Source organism: Pseudophryne corroboree, chromosome 1, assembly GCF_028390025.1.
Source record: "Pseudophryne corroboree isolate aPseCor3 chromosome 1, aPseCor3.hap2, whole genome shotgun sequence".
Taxonomy (NCBI): domain Eukaryota; kingdom Metazoa; phylum Chordata; class Amphibia; order Anura; family Myobatrachidae; genus Pseudophryne; species Pseudophryne corroboree.
In genome coordinates this window covers 78710510-78731284 of record NC_086444.1, presented here as the reverse complement: position 1 = coordinate 78731284, position 20775 = coordinate 78710510, and the positions used below count along the sequence as shown (strand labels likewise).

Sequence of the window (20775 nt, the reverse complement as noted above, 5' to 3'; positions counted from 1 at the left end):
CTGCAGAATATTGACATGTTCACAATGTCGGCATCAATGTTTCAGTCCCCTTCCGGACCATTTTCAAGACTGCCGATAATTAGTGCAGCCGATCTCAAGCCGACAAGTAAATGCCGGTACTTTCTGCTTTGAGAGCGGCTTGTGTGATTGTTGGTGGTCTTGAAATTGTTCCAGAACGGCATCAAAGCATTGACACTTTAGGTGAATATATAATTCATAGCCTTCGGTATCCGGTCTGTACGTCAGCCACACTTAGGTTGACAGTAATTAGGTCGACGTGCATTCGGTCGACATAGTCACTAGGTCGACATGGATAAAGGTCGACATGAGGGGGTTTTTTTAAATTATTTTTTAAACTTTTTCATATGTTACGATCCACATGGACTACGACTGGGAATAGTAACCCGTGCGGTAGCGGAGCGAGGCACCTTGTCAGCCATGCGAGGGGACACGGTGCACTAACTGGGGTTCCCGGTCACTTTACGAAGAAAACGATAGCAATTTTTTAATTAAAACTCATGTCGACCTTATGACCGCGTCTACCTATTTCGGGTGTCGACCTAGTCGCTGTCTACTAATAGTGGTCAACCTAAGTGTGGTCGACCCTATGATCCACACCCTAGCCCATGGGTCTTCAACCTGCGACCCTCCAGCTGCTGTGGAACTATACATCCCAGCATGCCCTGCCTCAGTTTTAGCATGCCTTAATAGCAAAACTGTGGCAGGGCATGCTGGGATGTGTAGTTTCACAGCACCCGGAGGGCCGCAGGTTGAAGACCCATGCCCTAGCCTTTACTACAGCATGTGATGCAGGTTATACATTTTTCTGGTGGTATTACACTATCATTCTTTCTTCTCTCTCTCTCACTCTATATCTATCTATATCTATCTATATATACACGCTGTCAGGCCTGGTGCAAGCCGCTCAGCAGGGTCTGCAAAAGCAGGGAGGCGCCGGATGGGAGAGGCGCTCTCCTTGCTCTGTTTCTGTCGGCTGCCGCTGCGCCTATCACACTATGACAAACAGCGGCGCCAGCACCTTGAAGCGTGGCATCCAACACCCGGCAAAATCAACCCCCCCCCCCTCTTCGGCTGAGTGTGAGGGCAGTGACGATGAGGGGGAGTTAGAGGGAGGCTGAGGGCAGGGGCTCTGAAGGGGGACTTACAGGGAGGGTGAAGGCAGGAACGCTGAGAGAGAGTTACAAGGAGGGTGAGGGCAGGGACGCTGAGGATGAGTTGGAGGGAGGGTGAGTGCAGGGACGCTGAGGGGGAGTTGGAGGGAGGGTGAGTGCAGGGACGCTGAGGGGGAGTTGGAGGGAGGGTGAGGGCAGGGACGCTGAGGGGGAGTTGGAGGGGGGTGAGGGCAGGGACGCTGAGGGGGAGTTAGAGAGAGGCTGAGGGCAGGGGCTCTGAAGGGGGACTTACAGGGAAGGTGAGGGCAGGGACGCTGAGGGAGAGTTATAGGAAGGGTGAGGGCAGGGACGCTGATGGGGAGTTGGAGGGAGGGTGAGGGCAGGGACGCTAAGAGGGAGGGACGCTTAGAGGGAGGGTAAATTGAAATGAAAAATTAAACAAGAACAACTATGGGTCTCACATATGCATTGCAACAAAAGACTGTACACATTAATAACAAAACCCCATATTTGTATAAACATAGTCAACATGGCACCCCACAACTGCTTACACAGTACCTAGTAAACGGCTGAGACATACCTCCAGAAGATTTACAGGATTTTCCTCCAGTTTCCCATCCCATAGCAGGAGGTGCAGAGCCGACGGCAGGTAGTAAATGTCCATCTAACGAGAGTGATCAAACAGGGGGGACGGGGACAAATGCCAAAATCTTCCCAGTGAGGAGCCTTGGCCAATCCGCACCTAGGATGTTAACTGGTCCGTGCCTATTCTCCGTCACCTTTGCTCAGTGGTGCAAGTAGAAAAAATGTCTTACGGGTACTGTGTGCGCGCGCCTTCGGCGCGCGCGCAAAAAAATTGGGTGTGGCCAAATCCCACATGGGGCGTGGCCAATGAAAATGGGGGCGTGGTACACATATGGGGGAGGGGCAGATACACGTATGACCCCAATAGTGTCAGATACACGTTGCCCCACAGTGCTAGATATACATTGCCCCACAGTGCCAGATACATATAACCCCACAGTGCCAGATACACATTGCCCCACAGTGCCAGATACACAAATGTCCCCAGAGTGCCAGATACACAAATGTCCCCAGAGTGTCAGATACACATTGCCTCACAGTGCCAGATACACATTGCCCCACAGTGCCAGATGCACATTGCCCCAGTGCCAGATACACAAATGTCCCTAGAGTGCCAGATACACATTGCCCCACAGTGCCAGATGCACATTGCCCCACAGTGCCAGATGCACAAATGTCCCCAGAGTGCCAGATACACATTGCCCCACAGTGCCAGATACACATTGCCCCACAGTGCCAGATACAGAAATGCCCCCAGAGTGCCATACATTGCTTCACAGTGTCAGATACACATTGCCCCACAGTGCTAGATACACAAATGCCCCCACTGTGTCAGATATACATTGCCCCCCGTGCCAGATACAGAAATGCCCCTACAGTGCCAGATATGCCCCCAGTGCCAGATATCCCCCAGTGCCAGGTATACATGCCCCCCTGTGCCAGATATCCCCCAGTGCCAGGTATATATGCCCCCCTGTGCCAGATATGCCCCCAGTGCCAGATATCCCCCAGTGCCAGGTATACATGCCCCCCCCAGTGCCAGATATCCCCCAGTGCCAGGTATAACATGCCCCCCCAGTGCCAGATATCCCCCAGTGCCAGGTATATATGCCCCCCTGTGCTAGATATGCCCCCAGTGCCAGATATCCCCCAGTGCCAGGTATACATGCCCCCCCAGTGCCAGATATCCCCCAGTGCCAGGTATAACATGCCCCCCCAGTGCCAGATATCCCCCAGTGCCAGGTATAACATGCCCCCCCAGTGCCAGATATCCCCCAGTGCCAGGTATACATGCCCCCCTGTGCCAGATATCCCCCAGTGCCAGGTATATATGCCCCCCTGTGCCAGATATGCCCCCAGTGCCAGGTATACATGCCCCCCTGTGCCAGATATCCCCCATTGCCAGGTATATATGCCCCCCTGTGCCAGATATCCCCCAGTGCCAGGTATATATACCCCCCCTGTGCCAGATATGCCCCCAGTGCCAGATATCCCCCAGTGCCAGGTATAACATGCCCCCCCCAGTGCCAGATATCCCCCAGTGCCAGGTATATATGCCCCCCTGTGCCAGATATGCCCCCAGTGCCAGGTATACATGCCCCCCCAGTGCCAGGTATAACATGCCCCCCTCCCCTACTCACCGCTGCCGCTGCCGTCGCTGTCCTCCTGTCTGTCATGTGAGGGAAGGAGAGTGCAGCCTGCGCCTCTCGTTCCCCTCAGTCTCCGGCGGGTGTCTCAGTTTAATTCAGCGCCGATCCGTGAGCCAATTCCCCCAGTCCCTACACACACTCTGTTCACCCCCCCAGTCCCTACACATACAGCCTGCCCCCCCCCCAGTCCCTACACACACACAGCCTGTTCCCCCCACCCACCCCGTTACTGAGCGAGCGGGACACAGAAGAAGAAGGCAGGGGTGCATAAAGACAGACCAGGCACAGTCGGGGGCGTGGCCTAATCACGGGTCCGTGACCACGCCCCTTTGAGAGAAAAAATCCTAACATTCAGCAAGCAGCAGGGGCCGGCCTCGGCAGAGAAAGTCACCCGACTTCCAGGCAGGCAAGTCCGCTGCTGGCTGCTGCTGTCTTGCACGCTGGCCGGCGCTTGTGCCTTATCTCAAGGGGGCGGGACATCAGACGGCTACTGAACAGGAAAACAGGAAAAAAAATGTTTTCCTGTTTCCATCTGCAGGAGATCCTGTGGGCCTATTTTGAAGAGGGGGCCTGGAGCTGCAGCTCCATCCGCCCCATTGTTAATCCGGCCCTGGCGGGAGCGGAAGCCGGAGACAGGAAGAACCGTGACTTCCGAAAGGGTGGCACCCTGGGGATGGACCGTAGGCCGGACCTGAATGCTGTGGGGATACAAATGTGGGGTAAGTTTTATGTTTGTTTGTTTGTATCTGCTGTGTTTTGTGGTCCTGACGACGCGTCTTATACCCCCAAAACGTTGACTTTGGACAATACACTTGTTACTATCTAACAGTCTCCTGAGTGCCAGTCTTCTTTTGGATGGATATGTAGTATTGGTCGGGGCACCGGAGCAGATGTACCGAGTACCAGAGTGCCAGCAGTCATTGAATAGATAGATATATATATATATATACTAGGTGCTTCATCGCGCCCTATGGGCGCTCTTCACACCGTCGCAAGGGGCTACGCCCCCTTAACCCTTGCATGCCTTTCTGGGGTTCAATATTTGTATTATATGGAGTATTACCTGCATTCCTTTGTTAGTGGTTAAATATTGCACAATGAAAGGGCGTGCGATGGTGAAGGAGGCGCAGCCCCTTGCGACGGCGTGAACAGCACCTGCAGGGCACGATGTACAGAATGTAGTGGGTGTGTGGGGGGGGACTGCGGATGGGGGAGGGTGTCTGTAGATGCTGCGGGTGGAGGGGGGGCCCGGATGGGGAAGGGTCGGGAGGTGCTGCGGGTGGGGCAGAGGACTGGGGGCTGCAGATGGGGGAGGGGTCCGTAGGCACTATAGGTGGGGGAGGGGCAGGGGTACCACGGGTGGGAGAGGGGCAAGTGCGGGATGTTGCGGATGGGTGAAGGGTTCCGTAGGTGCTGTGGGATGGGAAGGGGCGGGGGATTCTGGGGGTGGGGTAGGGGGTCTGGAGGCGCCGTGGGTAGGGGAGGGGCAGGTACGGGTGGTTCGGCGGATGGGGAAGGGGGTCCGGAGGCGCTGCAGGTGGTGGAGGGGCAGGTGCGGGGGTGCCATGGGTGGCGGAGGGGTGGGTGAGGGGAAAGACCGTGGATGGAGGAGGGTATCTGCAGATGCTGCGGGTGGAGGGGGGCAGGTGTGGGGGGAGACATATATGGGGGGTGGATGGTGTAGGGGGTCTGGAGGTGCTGTGGGTGGTGGAGGGGGTCTGTAGGCACAGCGTGTGGGGGAGGGGTGGAGTACCGCATGTGGTGGAGGGGAAGGTGCGGAGGTGTGGTGCATTGGGGAGGGGTCTGGAGGCGCTGCGGGTACTGTACCTGCCAAAAAGGCAGTTGGAGGGTATGCAGTAACAGGGCCAGGACAGGGGTGACAGGGTCAGAACAGGGATGACGGGGCCAGGACAGGGGTGACAGGGTCGGAACAGGGGTGACAGGGCCAGGACAGGGGTGACGGGGCCAGGACAGGGGTAACGGGGCAAGGACAAGGGTGACGGGGCAAGGACAAGGGTGACGGGGCCAGGACAGGGGCGACGGGGCTAGGACAGAAATGACAGGGACAGGATAGGGGTGACAGGGCCAGGGTAGGGGCGGCAGGACCAGGACAGGTGTGACAGGGCCAGTATAGGGTTGACAGGGCAAGCACAGGGGTGACAGGGCCAGGATAGGGGTAATAGGGCCAGCATAAGGGTGAAAGGGCCAGGATAAGGGTGACAGGGCAAAGCCAGGGGTGACAGGGACATGACAGAACACAGGGCACGGGAGAGATTGGTATTAGGGACAGAACAGTGGTGACAGACAGATGTGTCTTACCGGAGTCACTGCTGCCGGCTGCTGCTGTTCCACTCCAACCTGTTGGGATCTGCTGCTGCTGGAGACTTGGCATGGCTGACTCTCTCAGGCTGGAGTCCTGCTTCCTCTGCCCGTCAGCATCCCTCCCCCCCTCCTCAGTCACACACCGCAGACCTCGCGCAGCTGCCAGGCACTGTGGTAAGGGGAGACTGGGAGTGACTGGTTAGCCCCCAGGAGACGCTGCGACTAAAGGGAGGAGGGGGTCATAGCATGCACGCGGCACGGACCTCGCGGCTGCTGGGCACTGTGGCAAGGGGAGACTGGGAGTGACTGGTTAGCTCCCAGGAGACGCTGCGGCTGGAAGGAGGAGGGGGTCGGAGCCTGCAAGCAGCTCGGACTTCTGCAGCGCTACTCGCCGGCTAAAGTGTGTGAAGGAGCTGGGCGCACCTCACTGCGGGTGGCAGCACTGCAGCTAGCGGTGGGGTTGCCGGGGCTGGAGATAACAGAGGCAGTACGGAACCTGCACAGTGGCAGGTGCCCCACAAAACTGCAGCTAAGAAGCGTGGAGTGTGCTAGAAAGTGACGCTCCTCCGCGCCAGAGAGACCCTGCTGAGTATGCTGATGTGGGGGGTCAAGCACACAGTGAGCCGGTGCCCGTCTGTCTGTACGGCATACCCCCCACACACCCCCATACCTCCCAACTGTCCCGATTTTCGCGGGACAGTCCCATTATTTGGGGTCTGTCCCACCCGCGGGTGACTCATTTGACTAACTCCGCCCAGTGTTGTGACTCCGCCCAGCGTTAGCAAATGAGTCACAAAGTCACAGATCTGGGCTATTATATAGGAGATATACATATATATATATATATATATATATATATAGAAACCATAAAAAATAAATATACACACACACACACACACACACACACACACACACACACACACACACACATATAAACACATACATAAACACACACACAGTTTCTCTCTCCCACTCACTCTCCCTCAACTTACCTATCACAGGCTGGTCGAAGCTGTAGCAGATGTGGTAGCAGCCTAGTCTCGTGTAGCCCCGCCTCCTCCATTTTGTGTAGCTCCGCCCCTTTTCACAACCAAGATCTGGCACTGTCATAGGAGGGAGAGAGTACAGGTGTGTACACACGGTGCGATAAATCTGTAAGTTTTTGACTATATAGTAAGAATCTTAAGAAAAGTTAGTGCAGATCACAAGTTGTTAGGCAGCTTGCGATACCAATTCAATCCAGATGCGCGCTCCCGTGGGGCAGGTATCGCAAGGCTAGATAGACTGTGCAGGCAAGTCAATCTTGACTATCCAGTGTACTATTCTAGTACAAAGTATAGTCAAAATTGACACTTAGTCAAAATTGTACATACTGTAGACAAAACTCTCAAGCACAGATAGTCAAAATCTGTCCTATCTGTGCTATCTGGGCTCTAGGGGAGTTCAAGGGAAATCGCATAGTCAAAATCGGGCATAGCAAGGATCTCACCGTGTGTACACACCTTAGACTGCAAGCTTCTATTGAAAAGTCCCTGCCAAAATGGGCACCGCCGCAGAGGAGACAGTAATTAAAGATACTAGAGGAGCCTCCTCTAGTATCTTTAATTACTGTGTACTCTGAGGCAGCGGCCATTTTTGGAGTGACGTTTACAATAGAAGTTTGTAACGTCCTCTCCCCCTCCTGTGCCAGAACTCGGTCAGGAAAAGTGGGCGGAGCATCGCGGTGGGTGGACGGCGGCATAAGCGCCCGGGCCCTCTCCTCTCTGTTAGAGAAGCAGGGCCCAAGACAGCTGTGCCCGCAGCATCCCCCTGATGGCGGGTCTGCACTGCACTATGTATGGCTGGCCCTACTGCCACATATAACAGGTAACTGTGATCACTGACACTGTGTATGACTGATGTATTACATACACTGCACCATGAATGGCTGGCCCTACTGCTACATATAACGGGTTACTGTGATCGCTGGCACTGTGTATGACTGATGTATTACACATAGAGATGAGCGGGTTCGGTTCTCAGAGAACTGAACCCCCCGGACTTCAGGTCACGAGCCCGGATCCGAGTCAGGCTCGGGTTTTCCCGCCTGACTCGGAAACCAGAACGAGGCAAAACGTCATCATCCCGCTGTCGGATTCTCCCGGGGTTTGGATTCCATATAAGGAGCAGTGCGTCCCCGCCACTTTCACTCCGGCATTGGAGAGTGTAGAGAGAGGATGTGTCTCCGTTCTCAGTGTCCTCAGTGGTAGTGTCTTGTGCTGCATTTGTCCAGTCACAGTGGTTGTGTCCTCTGCTGCCATATGTCCAGTGCTGCTGTATAAGTCCAATAAAGTGGTGCTGTGTTGTGCTGCATCAGTCCAGTGGTGGTGTGTTGTGCTGCATCAGTCCAGTCAGAGTGGTGGTGTCCTCTGCTGCCATATGTCCAGTGCTGCTGTATAAGTCCAGTCCATTGCAGTGGTGCTGTGTTGTCCTGCATCAGTCCAGTGGTGGTGTCCCTGTGCTGCTGTATATGTTCAGTGGTACTGCCGTATATATGTCCAGTGATAATGCCTTATATGTCCATTGATACTGCCGTATATGTCCAGCAGTACGCCGTATAAATCCAGTGATCCTGCCGTATAATTCCAGTGGTACTGGCGTATAAGTCCAGCGATCATGCTGTATAATTCCAGTGGTACTGGCGTATAAGTCCAGTCCAGTGATACTGCCGTATATATCCAGTGATACTGCCGTACATGTCCATTGATACTGCAGTATATGTCCAGCGGTACTGCCGTATAAATCCAGAGATCCTGCGTATAATTACAGTGATCCTGCCATATAATTCCAGTGGTACTGGCGTAAAATTCCAGTGATCCTGCCGTATATGTCCAGTGATACTGCTGTATATGTCCATTGATACTGCCGTAAATGTCCAGCGATACTGCCGTATAAATCCAGTGATCCTGCCATATAATTCCAGTGATCCTGCCGTATAATTCCAGTGATCCTGCCGTATAATTCCAGTGATACTGGCGTATATGTCCAGTGATACTGCCGTATATGTCCACTGATACTGCCGTATATGTCCAGCGGTACTGCCGTATAAATCTAGTGATCCTGCCGTATAATTCCAGTGGTACTGGTGTATATGTCCAGTGATACTGCCATATATGTCCAGTGATACTGCCGTATATATGTCCATTGATACTGCTGTATATGTCCAGCAGTACTGCCGTTTAAATCCAGTGATCCTGCCATATAATTCCAGTGATCCTGCCGTATAATTCCAGTGGTACTGGCATATAAATCCAGTGATCCTGCCATATAATTCCAGTGGTACTGGCGCATAAATCCAGTCCAATAATACTGCCGTATATGTCCAGTGATACTGCCGTATATGTCCATTGATACTGCCGTATATGTCCAGCGGTACTGCCGTATAAATCCAGTGATCCTGCCGTATAATTCCAGTGATCCTGATGTATAATTCCAGTGGTACTGGCGTATATATGTCTAGTGACACTGCTGTATATGTCCAGAGATACTGCCATATATGTCCATTGATACTGCCGTATATGTCCAGCGGTACTGCCGTGTAAATCCAGTGATCCTGCCGTATATCTCCAGTGATCCTGCCATATAATTCCAGTGGCACTGGCGTATAAGTCCAGTGATCCTGCCGTATAATTCCAGTATAAATCCAGTCCAGAAATACTGCCGTATATGTCCAGTGGTACTGCCATATAAATCCAGTGATCCTGCCATATAATTCCAGTGATCCTGCTGTATAATTCCAGTGGTACTGGCGTATAAATCCAGTGATCCTGCCATATAATTCCAGTGGTACTGGCGTATAAATCCAGTCCAGTATTACTGCCGTATATATGTCCAGTGATACTGCCGTATATGTCCATTGATACTGCCGTATATGTCCAGCGGTACTGCCGTATAAATCCAATGATCATGTCGTATAATTCCAGTAATTCTGCCATATAATTCCAGTGGCACTGGCATATAAATCCAGTCCAGTTATACTGCCGTATATGTCTCGTGATACTGCCGTATATTTGACATTATTACTGCCGTATATGTCTAGCGGTACTGCCGTATAAATCCAGTGATCCTGCCGTATAATTCCAGTGGTACTGGCATATAAATCCAGTGATCCTGCTGTATAATTCCAGTGGTACTGGCGTATAAATCCAGTCCAGTAATACTGCCGTATATGTCCATTGAATTTGATACTGCCGTATATGTCCAGCGATACTGCCTTATAAATCCAGTGATCCTGCCGTATAATTCCAGTGATCCTGACATATAATTCCAGTGGTACTGGCGTATATATGTCCAGTGACACTGCTGTATATATCCAGTGATACTGCCATATATGTGCATTGATACTGCCGTATATGTCCAGCGGTACTGCCGTGTAAATCCAGTGATCCTGCCGTATATCTCCAGTGATCCTGCCATATAATTCCAGTGGTACTGGCGTATAAGTCCAGTGATCCTGCCGTATAATTCTAGTATAAATCCAGTCCAGAAATACTGCCGTATATGTCCAGTATTACTACCGTATATGTCCAGTGGTACTGCCATATAAATCCAGTGATCCTGCCATATAATTCCAGTGAACCTGCCGTATAATTCCAGTGGTACTGGCGTATAAATCCAGTGATCCTGCCGTATAATTCCAGTGGTACTGGTGTATAAATCCAGTCCAGTAATACTGCCGTATATATGTCCAGTGATACTGCCGTATATGTCCATTGATACTGCCGTATATGTACAGCGGTACTGCCGTATAAATCCAGTGATCCTGTCGTATAATTCCAGTAATTCTGCCATATAATTCCAGTGGTACTGGCATATAAATCCAGTCCAGTAATACTGCCGTATATGTCTAGTGATACTGCCCTATATTTGACATTGATACTGCCGTATATGTCCAGCGGTACTGCCGTATAAATCCAGTGATCCTGCCGTATAATTCCAGTGGTACTGGCATATAAATCCAGTGATTCTGCCGTATAATTCCAGTGGTACTGGCGTATAAATCCAGTCCAGTAATACTGCCGTATATGTCCATTGATACTGCCGTATCTGTCCAGCGGTACTGCCTTATAAATCCAGTGATCATGCCGTATAATTCCAGTGATCCTGCCGTATAATTCCAGTAGTACTGGTGTATATATGTCCATTGACACTGCTGTATATGTCCAGTGATACTGCCATATTTGTCCATTGATACTGCCGTAAATGTCCAGCGGTACTGCCGTGTAAATCCAGTGATCCTGCCGTATATCTCCAGTGATCCTGCCATATAATTCCAGTGGTACTGGCGTATAAATTCAGTGATCCTGCCGTATAATTCCAGTATAAATCCAGTCCAGAAATACTGCCATATATGTCCAGTGATACTACAGTATATGTCCAGTGGTACTGCCATATAAATCCAGTGATCCTGCCATATAATTCCAGTGAACCTGCCGTATAATTCCAGTGGTACTGACGTATAAATCCAGTGATCCTGCCGTATAATTCCAGTGGTACTGGCGTATAAATCCAGTCCAGTAATACTGCCATATATATATTATGATACTGCCATATATTTGACATTGATACTGCCATATATGTCCAGCGGTACTGCCGTATAAATCCAGTGATCCTGCCGTATAATTCCAGTGATCCTGCCGTATAATTCCAGTGGTACTGGCGTATATGTCAAGTGATACTGTGTATATGTCCAGTGATACTGCCGTATATGTCCATTGATACTACCGTATATGTCCAGCGGTACTGCCGTATAAATCCAGTGATCCTGCCGTATAATTCCAGTGGTTCTGGTGTATATATCCAGTGATACTGCCGTATATGTCCATTGATCCTGCCGTATATGACCAGCGTTACTGCCATATAAATCCAGTGATCCTGCCATATAATTCCAGTGATCCTGCCGTATAATTCTGGTGGTACTGGCGTATAAGTCCATTGATCCTGCCGTATAATTCCAGTGGTACTGGCGTATAAATCCAGTCCAGTAATACTGCCATATATGTCCAGTGATACTGCCGTATATGTCCATTGATACTGCCGTATATGTACAGCGGTACTGCCGTATAATTCCAGTGATCCTGCCGTATAATTCCAGTGATACTGCCGTATAATTATATGTCCATTGATACTGCCGTATATGTCCAGCGATACTGCCATATAAATCCAGTGATCCTGCCGTATAATTCCATATAAGTCTATATAATTTCGTATAAATCCAGTGGTGCTGCCATATAAGTTCAGTGGTGCTGTCCTGTGCTGTATCTTTTCTCTAACGTCCTAAGTGGATGCTGGGGACTCCGTCAGGACCATGGGGGATTAGCGGCTCCGCAGGAGACAGAGCACAAAAATAAAGCTTTAGGATCAGGTGGTGTGCACTGGCTCCTCCCCCTATGGCCCTCCTCCAAGCCCCAGTTAGGTTTTTGTGCCCGTCCGAGCAGGGTGCAATCTAGGTGGCTCTCCTAAAGAGCTGCTTAGAAAAAGTTTTTTAGGTTTTTTATTTTCAGTGAGTCCTGCTGGCAACAGGCTCACTGCATCGAGGGACTTAGGGGAGAGAATTTCAACTCACCTGCGTGCAGGATGGATTGGATTCTTAGGCTACTGGACACCATTAGCTCCAGAGGGAGTCGGAACACAGGTCTCACCCTGGGGTTCGTCCCGGAGCCGCGCCGCCGACCCCCCTTGCAGATGCCGAAGTTGAAGAGGTCCAGAGGTCCAGAAACAGGCGGCAGAAGACTTTCAGTCTTCTTAAGGTAGCGCACAGCACTGCAGCTGTGCGCCATTGTTGTCAGCACACTTCATACCAGCGGTCACTGAGGGTGCAGGGCGCTGGGGGGGGCGCTCTGGGCAGCAATGTATTATACCTTTTTTATGGCTAAAATACATCACATATAGCCCTTGAGGCTATATGGATGTATTTAACCCCTGCCAGATCTCACAAACTCCGGGAGAAGAGCCCGCCGTTTTAGGGGGCGGGGCCTATTCTCCTCAGCACACGGCGCCATTTTCCTGCTCAGCTCTGCTGTGAGGAAGGCTCCCAGGCTCTCCCCTGCACTGCACTACAGAAACAGGGTTAAAACAGAGAGGGGGGGCACTTATTTGGCGATATGATTACATATGTGAAAATGCTATAAGGGAAAACACTTGTATAAGGGGTTGTCCCTGTATAATTATAGCGTTTTTGGTGTGTGCTGGCAAACTCTCCCTCTGTCTCCCCAAAGGGCTAGTGGGGTCCTGTCCTCTATCAGAGCATTCCCTGTGTGTGTGCTGTGTGTCGGTACGTGTGTGTCGACATGTAGGAGGACGATGTTGGTGAGGAGGCGGAGCAAATTGCCTGTATGGGTGATGTCACTCTCTAGGGAGTCGACACCGGAATGGATGGCTTATTTAGGAATTACGTGATAATGTCAACACGATGCAAGGTCGGTTGACGACATGAGACGGCCGGCAAACAAATTAGTACCTGTCCAGGCGTCTCAGACACCGTCAGGGGCTTGTAAAAACGCCCATTTACCTCAGTTGGTCGACACAGACACAGACACGGACACTGACTTCAGTGTCGACGGTGAAGAAACAAACGTATTTTCCTTTAGGGCCACACGTTACATGTTAAGGGCAATGAAGGAGGTGTTACATATTTCTGATACTACAAGTACCACAAATAAGGGTATTATGTAGGGTGGGAATAATCTACTTGTAGTTTTTCCTGAATCAGATAAATTAAAGTGTGTGATGATACGTGGGTTTCCTCCGATGGAAAATTATTGGAGGTATACCTTTTCCCGCCAGAAGTGAGGGCGAGTTGGGAAACACACCTTAGGGTGGATAAGGCGCTCACACGCTTATAAAAACAAGTGGCGTTACCGTCTCCAGATACGGCCGCCCTCAAGGAGCCAGCTGATAGGAAGCTGAAAAATATCCTAAGAAGTATATACACACATACTGGTGTTATACTACGACCAGCAATCGCCTCAGCCTGGATGTGCAGCGCTGGGGGGGCTTGGTCGGATTTCCTGACTGAAAATATTGATACCCTTGACAGGAACAATATTTTATTGACTATAGAGCATTTTAAGGATGCATTTCTATATATGCGAGATGCGCAGAGGGATATTTGCATTCTGGCATCAAGAGTAGATGTGATGTCCATATCTGCCAGACGATGTTTATAGACACGACAGTGGTCAGGTGATGCAGATTCCAGACGGCACATGGAAGTATTGCCGTATAAAGGGGCGGTCCATCGGACCTGGTGGCCATGGCAACAGCTGGAAAATCCACTTTTGTTACCCCAAGTCACATCTCAGCAGAAAAGGACACAGTCTTTTCAGTCTCAGTCCTTTCGTACCCATAAAGGCAGGCTTGCAAAAGGCCAGTCATATCTGCCCAGGGTTAGAGGAAAGGGAAGAAGACTGCAGCAGGCAGCCCATTCCCAGGAACAGAAGTCCTCCACAGCTTCTGCCAAGTCCGCAGCATGACGCTGGGGCCATACAAGCGGACTCAGGTGCGGTGGGGGGTCATCTCAAGAGTTTCAGCACGCAGTGGGCTCACTCGCAAGTGGACTCCTGGATCCTACACGTAGTATCCCAGGTGTACATTGGAAATTCGAGACGTCTTCCCCTCACAAGTTCCTGAAGTCTGCTTTACCAACGTCTCCCTCCGACAGGGAGGCAGTATTGGAAAAAAATTCACAGGCTGTATTCCCAGCACGTGATAATCAAAGTACCCCTCCTACAACAAGGGAAGGGGTATTATTCCACACTATATTGTGGTACTGAAGCCAAACGGCTCGGTGAGATCTAAAAGATTTGAACAATTACATACAAGGGTTCAAATCAAGATGGAGTCACTCAGAGCAGTGATAGCGAACCAGGACGATATGGTGTCACTGGATATCAGGGACGCTTACCTACAAGTCCAAATTTTGCCTTTCTCACCAAGGGTATCTCAGGTTCGTGGTACAGAACTGTCACTATCAGTTCAGACGCTGCCGTTTGGATTGTCCACGGCACCCCGGGTCTTTACCAAGGTAATGGCCGAAATGATGATTCTTCCTAAAAGAAATATGGACGCTTTCCTGATAAGGGCAAGGTCCAGAGAACAGTTGGCGGTCGGAGTAGCACTATCTCAAGTAGTTCTACGACAGCACGAGTGGATTCTAAATATTCCAAAATCGCAGCTTTTTCCGACGACACGTCTAATGTTCCTAGGGATGATTCTGGACACAGTCCAGAAAAGGATGTTTTCTCCCGGAGAAGAAAGCCAGGGAGTTATCCGAGCTAGTCAGGAACCTCCTAAAACCAGGAAAAGTATCAGTGCATCATTGCAAAAAGGGTCCTGTGAAAAATGGTGGTTTCTTACAAAGCGATCCCGTTCGGTAGATTTCACGCAAGAACCTTTCAGTGGGATCTGCTGGGAAAATGGTCCAGATCGCATCTTCAGATGCATCAGCGGATAACCCTGTCTCCAAGGACAAGGGTGTTTCTTCTGCGGTGGCTGCAGAGTGCTCATCTATGAAAGGGCCGCAGATTCGGCATTCAGGACTGGGTCCTGGTGACCACGGATGCCAGCCTGAGTGGCTGGGGAGCAGTCACACAAGGAAAAAATTTCCAGGGAGTGTGATCAAGTCTGGAGACTTCTCTCCACATAAATATACTGGAGCTAAGGCCAATTTACAAGGCTCTAAGCTTAGCAAGACCTCTGCTTCAAGGTCAGCCGGTATTGATCCAGTGGGACAACATCACGGCAGTCGCCCATGAAAACAGGGCGGCACAAGAAGCAGGAGGGAAATGGCAGAAACTGCAAGGATTCTTCGCTGGGCGAAAAATCATGTGATAACACTCTCAGCAGTGTTAATTCCGGGAGTGGAAAACTGGGAAGCAGACTTCCTCAGCATAACCTCCACCCGGGAGAGTGGGGACTTCAGCGGGAAGTCTTCCACATGATTGTAAACCGTTGGGAAAAACCAAAGGTGGACATGATGGCGTCCCGCCTGAACAAAAAACTAGACAGATATTGCGCCAGGTCAAGGGACCCTCAGGCAATAGCGGTGGACGCTCTGGTAACACTGTGGGTGTACCAGTCATGGTATGTGTTCCCTCCTATACATCTCATACCAAAAGTACTGAGAATCAAGGAGATGAGTAAGAACGATACTCGTGGTTCCGGATGGGTCAAGAAGGACTTGGTACCCGGAATTTCAAGAGATTCTCACGGAAGAACCGTGGCCTCTACCTTTAAGAAAGGACCTGCTCCAGCAGGGGCCTTGTCTGTTCCAAGACTTACCGCGGCTGCGTTTGACGGCATGGCAGTTGAACGCCGGATCCTGAAAGGGCATTCCAGATGAAGTCATCTCTACCCTGGTCGAAGCCAGGAAGGATGTAACCGCAAAACATTTTCACCGCAATTGGCGAAAATATGTTGCGTGGTGTGAGGCCAAGAAGGTCCCTACAGAGGAATTCCAACTGGGTCGTTTCCTACATTTCCTGAAAACAGGACTGTCTATGGGCCTAAAATTAGGGTCCATTAAGGTTCAAATTTCGACCCTGTCAAATTTATTCCAGAAAGAACTGGCTTCAGTGCCTGAAGTTCAGACGTTTGTAAAAGGGGTACTGCATATACAGCCTCCTTTTGTGCCCCCAGTGGCACCTTGGGATCTCAATGTTGTTTTGAGTTTCCTAAAGTCACATTGGTTTGATCCACTCACCACTGTGGACTTAAAATATTTCACATGGAAGGTGAAGATTCTATTAGCCCTGGCTTCAGCCAGGCGTGTGTCAGAATGGGCGGCTTTGTCATATAAAAGCCCTTACTTAATTTTTCATTCTGACAGGGCAGAATTGAGGACTCGTCCTCAATTTCTCCTTAAGGTGTTTTCTGTTTTTCACATGAACCAACCTATTGTGGTACCTGCGGCTACTAGGGACTTGGAGGACTCCAAGTTACTTGACGTTGTCAGGGCCCTGAAAATATATGTTTCCAGGACGACTGGAGTCAGAAAATCTGACTCGCTGTTTAGCCTGTATGCACCCAACAAGATGGGTGCTCCTGCTTCTAAACAGACGATTGCTCGCTGGATTTGTAGTACAATTCAGCTTGCTCATTCTGTGGCAGGCTTGCCACAGACAAAATCAGAAAAAGCCCATTCCACAAGGAAGTGGGCTCATCTTGGGCGACTGCCTGAGGGGTCTCGGCTTTACAACTTTGCTGAGCATTTACTTGGTCAGGGGCAAACACGTTTGCTAAATTCTACAAATTTGATACCCTGGCTGAGGAGGACATGGAGTCTCTCATTCGGTGCTGCAGGGTCATCCGCACTCTCCCGCCCGTTTGGGAGCTTTGGTATAATCCCCATGGTCCTGACGGAGTCCCCAGCATCCACTTAGGACGTTAGAGAAAATAAGAATTTACTTACCGATAATTCTATTTCTCGTAGTCCGTAGTGGATGCTGGGCGCCCATCCCAAGTGCGGATTGTCTGCAATACTTGTACATAGTTATTGTTACAAAAAAATCGGGTTGTTATTGTTGTGAGCCGTCTGTTCAGAGGCTCCTACGTTTTGTCATACTGTTAACTGGGTTCAGATCACAAGTTGTACGGTGTGATTGGTGTGGCTGGTATGAGTCTTACCCGGGATTCAAGATCCTTCCTTATTGTGTACGCTCGTCCGGGCACAGTATCCTAACTGAGGCTTGGAGGAGGGTCATAGGGGGAGGAGCCAGTGCACACCACCTGATCCTAAAGCTTTATTTTTGTGCCCTGTCTCCTGCGGAGCCGCTAATCCCCCATGGTCCTGACGGAGTCCCCAGCATCCACTACGGACTACGAGAAATAGAATTATCGGTAAGTAAATTCTTATTATTTACTCCAAATAAAGGGGTTATTAATATTTAATCCAAATAATTTTCACAGGGTTTGCCCTGTGTGGTGTAGAGGTACGCTCTCCTGTACCGCATATTGTTATATAACTCCAGAAAAATAATGGAAAACAAAAATTTGGAGGATAAAATAGGGAGAGATCAAGAACCACTTCCTCCTAGTGCTGAAGCTGCTGCCACTTATCATGACATAGACGATGAAATCCCATTAACGTCGTCTGCCAAGGCCGATGCCCAATGTGATAGTAGAGGGCATATAAAATCCAAAAAGCCAAAGTTCAGTATAAAGACCCAAAAAAAGAAATGTAAATGGTCTGAGGAGAAACATAAACTTGCCAATATGCCATTTACGACACGGAGTGGCAAGGAATTGCTACGACCCTGGCCTATGTTCATGACTAGTGGTTCAGCTTCACATGACGATGGAAGCCCTCATCCTCTTGCTAGAAAAATGATAAGAGTTAAGCTGGAAAAAGCACAGAAAAGAACTGTGCGTTCTAAGATGGCATCACAAATCCCCAAGGAGAGTCCAAGTGTGTCGGCGGTTGCGATGCCTGACCTTCCCAACACTGGACGGGAAGAGATGGCTCCTTCCACCATTTGCACGTCCCCTGCAAGTGCTGGAAGGAGCACCCACAGTCCAGTTTGTGATATTCAAATTGAAGATGTCACTGTTGAAGTACACCAGGATGAGGATATGGGTGTTGCTGGCGCTGGGGAGGAAGTTGACAATGAGGATTCTGATGGTGATGTGGTTTGCTTAAATCAGGCACCGGGGGAGACACCTGTTGTCTGTGGGATGAAGAAGCCCATTGTGAGGCCTGGGCAAAATACCAAAAAAGCCACCTCTTCGGTGTGGAATTATTTATCCACAAATCCGGACAACAGTGTCAAGCCGTGTGTTGCCTCTGTCAATCTGTAATAAGTAGGGGTAAGGATGTTACCCACCTAGGAACATCCTCCCTTATCACTGGATTTATACGGCAGTGTCAAGTTGTGAAACTTTGGGTAAGAGCGTAAGCAGTCCACTGACACCTAAATCCCTTCTTCCTATTGTACCCATCCTCCGGGATTCCTCCGTAGGATCCTTGAGTGATCCTGCTGTTGCTGTCGCTGCTATTGTTGCTGCTGGGACTCAATCATCATCCCAGAGAGGAAGTCGGAGACCACTTGTAGTACTTCAGCTAAGCAATCGACTGTCCAACAGTCCTTTGTGAGGAAGATGAAATATGACAGCAGTCATCCTTTTGCAAAGCGGATAACTGAGGCCTTGACAGCTATGTTGGTGTTAGATGTGCGTCCGGTATCCGCCATTAGTTCAGTGGGACTTAGAGAATTGTTTGAGGTACTGTGTCCCCGGTATCAAATCCCATCTAAGTCCCACTTCACTAGGCAGGCGATACCGAGAATGTACAGAGACGTCAGAAAAAGTGTCTTCAGTGTCCTAAAAAATGCAGTTGTACCCACTGTCCACTTAACCACGGACATGTGGACAAGTGGAACAGGGCAGACTAAGGACTGTATGACTGTGACAACCCACTGGGTAGATGTATGGCCTCCCACAGCAACAACAGCAGCGGCACAAGTAGCAGCATCTCCCAAACACCAACTCGTTCCTAGGCAGGCTACGCTATGTATCACCGCTTTCCGTACGAGGCACACCGCTGACCTCTGTCAGAAACTGAGGGACATCATTGCACAATGGCTTACCCCAATTAGACTCTCCTATGGATTTGTGATATCGGACAACGCCACCAATATTGTGCGTGCATTACATCTGGGCAAATTCCAGCACGTCCCATGTTTTGCACATACAAGTAATTTGGTGGTGCAGAATTTTAGAAAAATTACAGGGGCATGCAGGAGATGCTGTCGGTGGCCCCGAAAAATTGCAGGCCACTTTCGGCATTCAGCCACCGCGTGCCAAAGACTCGAGCACCATCAAACACTCCTGAACCTGCCCTGCCATCACCTGAAGCAAGAGGTGGAATTCCACACTCTATATGCTTCAGAGGCTGGAGGAGCAGCAAAAGGCCATGCAAGCGAGATTCAAATGGTATATCACGCCCAATTTCCTTTCTAAAATGATCTCCGTTATCGCGCATATTGCGCCCATAGTAATCAGGTTTAGCTGTGTAAAGGGTTGGGTGTTTTGCTACTCCGGGGGTAGTGAGGTGAAATAATGATACAACGTCCCTGAGGGCAGAAACAGAATGGGTGTGGAAAGGGGTGAAAAGAATTGAATCCCGTCCTATACATCCACCTACGATATAGGCAAAGGAGGGGGAATGCTCCTGACTCAAGCGCAGTGGAGAATGATTTCCGTCTTGTGCAAGGTTCTCCAACCCTTCGAACTTGCCACACGTGAAGTCAGTTCAGACACTGCCAGCTTGAGTCAGGTCATTCCCCTCATCAGGCTTTTGCAGAAGCAGCTGGAGAAATTGAAGGAGGAGCTAAGACGGAGCAGTTCCGCAAAGTATGTGGGACTTGTAGATGGAGCCCCTCATTCGCTTTGCCAGGATTCACGGGTGGTCAATCTGTTGAAATCAGAGCACTACATTTTGGCCACCATGCTCGATTCTAGGTTTAAAGCCTATGTTGTATCACTCTTTCCAGCAAACACAAGCCTGCAGAGGTTCAAAAGACCTGCGAAAATTGTCAACTCAAGTAGAACGTGACCCGCCAACAGCTCCTCCTTCATTTTCTCCTGCCACTGGGGCTGCGAGGAAAAGGATAAGATTTCTTAGCCCACCCGCTGCAGGTGATGCAGAGCAGTCAGGAGCGAGTGCTGACATCTGGTCCGGACTGAAGGACCTGCCAACGATTACTGACATGTCTACTTTCACTGCATATGATTCTGTCACCATTGAAAGAATGGTGGACGATTATATGAGTGACAGCATCCAAGTAGGCATGTCAGACAGTCCGTACATATACTGGCAGGAAAAAGAGTCAATTTGGATGCCCTTGCACAAACTGGCTTTATTTTACCTAAGTGGCCCCCCTCCAGTGTGTACTCCGAAAGAGTGTTTAGTGCATCTCGTAACCTTGTCAGCGATCGGCATAGGAGGTTACTTCCACAAAATGTGGAGAAGATGATGTTCATCAAAATGAATGATAAATACCTCCTGGAAGACCTTGACCAGCAATTGCCTCCAGAAAGTACACAGGGAC

At 50.0% G+C, this 20775-nt stretch overlaps 1 protein-coding gene and 1 long non-coding RNA gene across 2 annotated transcripts in view; one reads left to right on the top strand and one right to left on the bottom strand.

Moving 5' to 3' along the window:
* IL7R (interleukin 7 receptor) overlaps positions 1–20775 on the bottom strand; it is a 130444-nt gene that overhangs the window by 97390 nt on the left and 12279 nt on the right. The gene's annotated exons all lie outside the window — the stretch shown is intronic.
* LOC135056086 (uncharacterized) overlaps positions 3711–20775 on the top strand; it is a 237576-nt gene continuing 220511 nt past the window's right edge. Inside the window, exon 1 of the long non-coding RNA XR_010243890.1 lies at positions 3711–4086. This is a non-coding gene — a long non-coding RNA (uncharacterized LOC135056086). The remainder of the gene's footprint in view (positions 4087–20775) is intronic.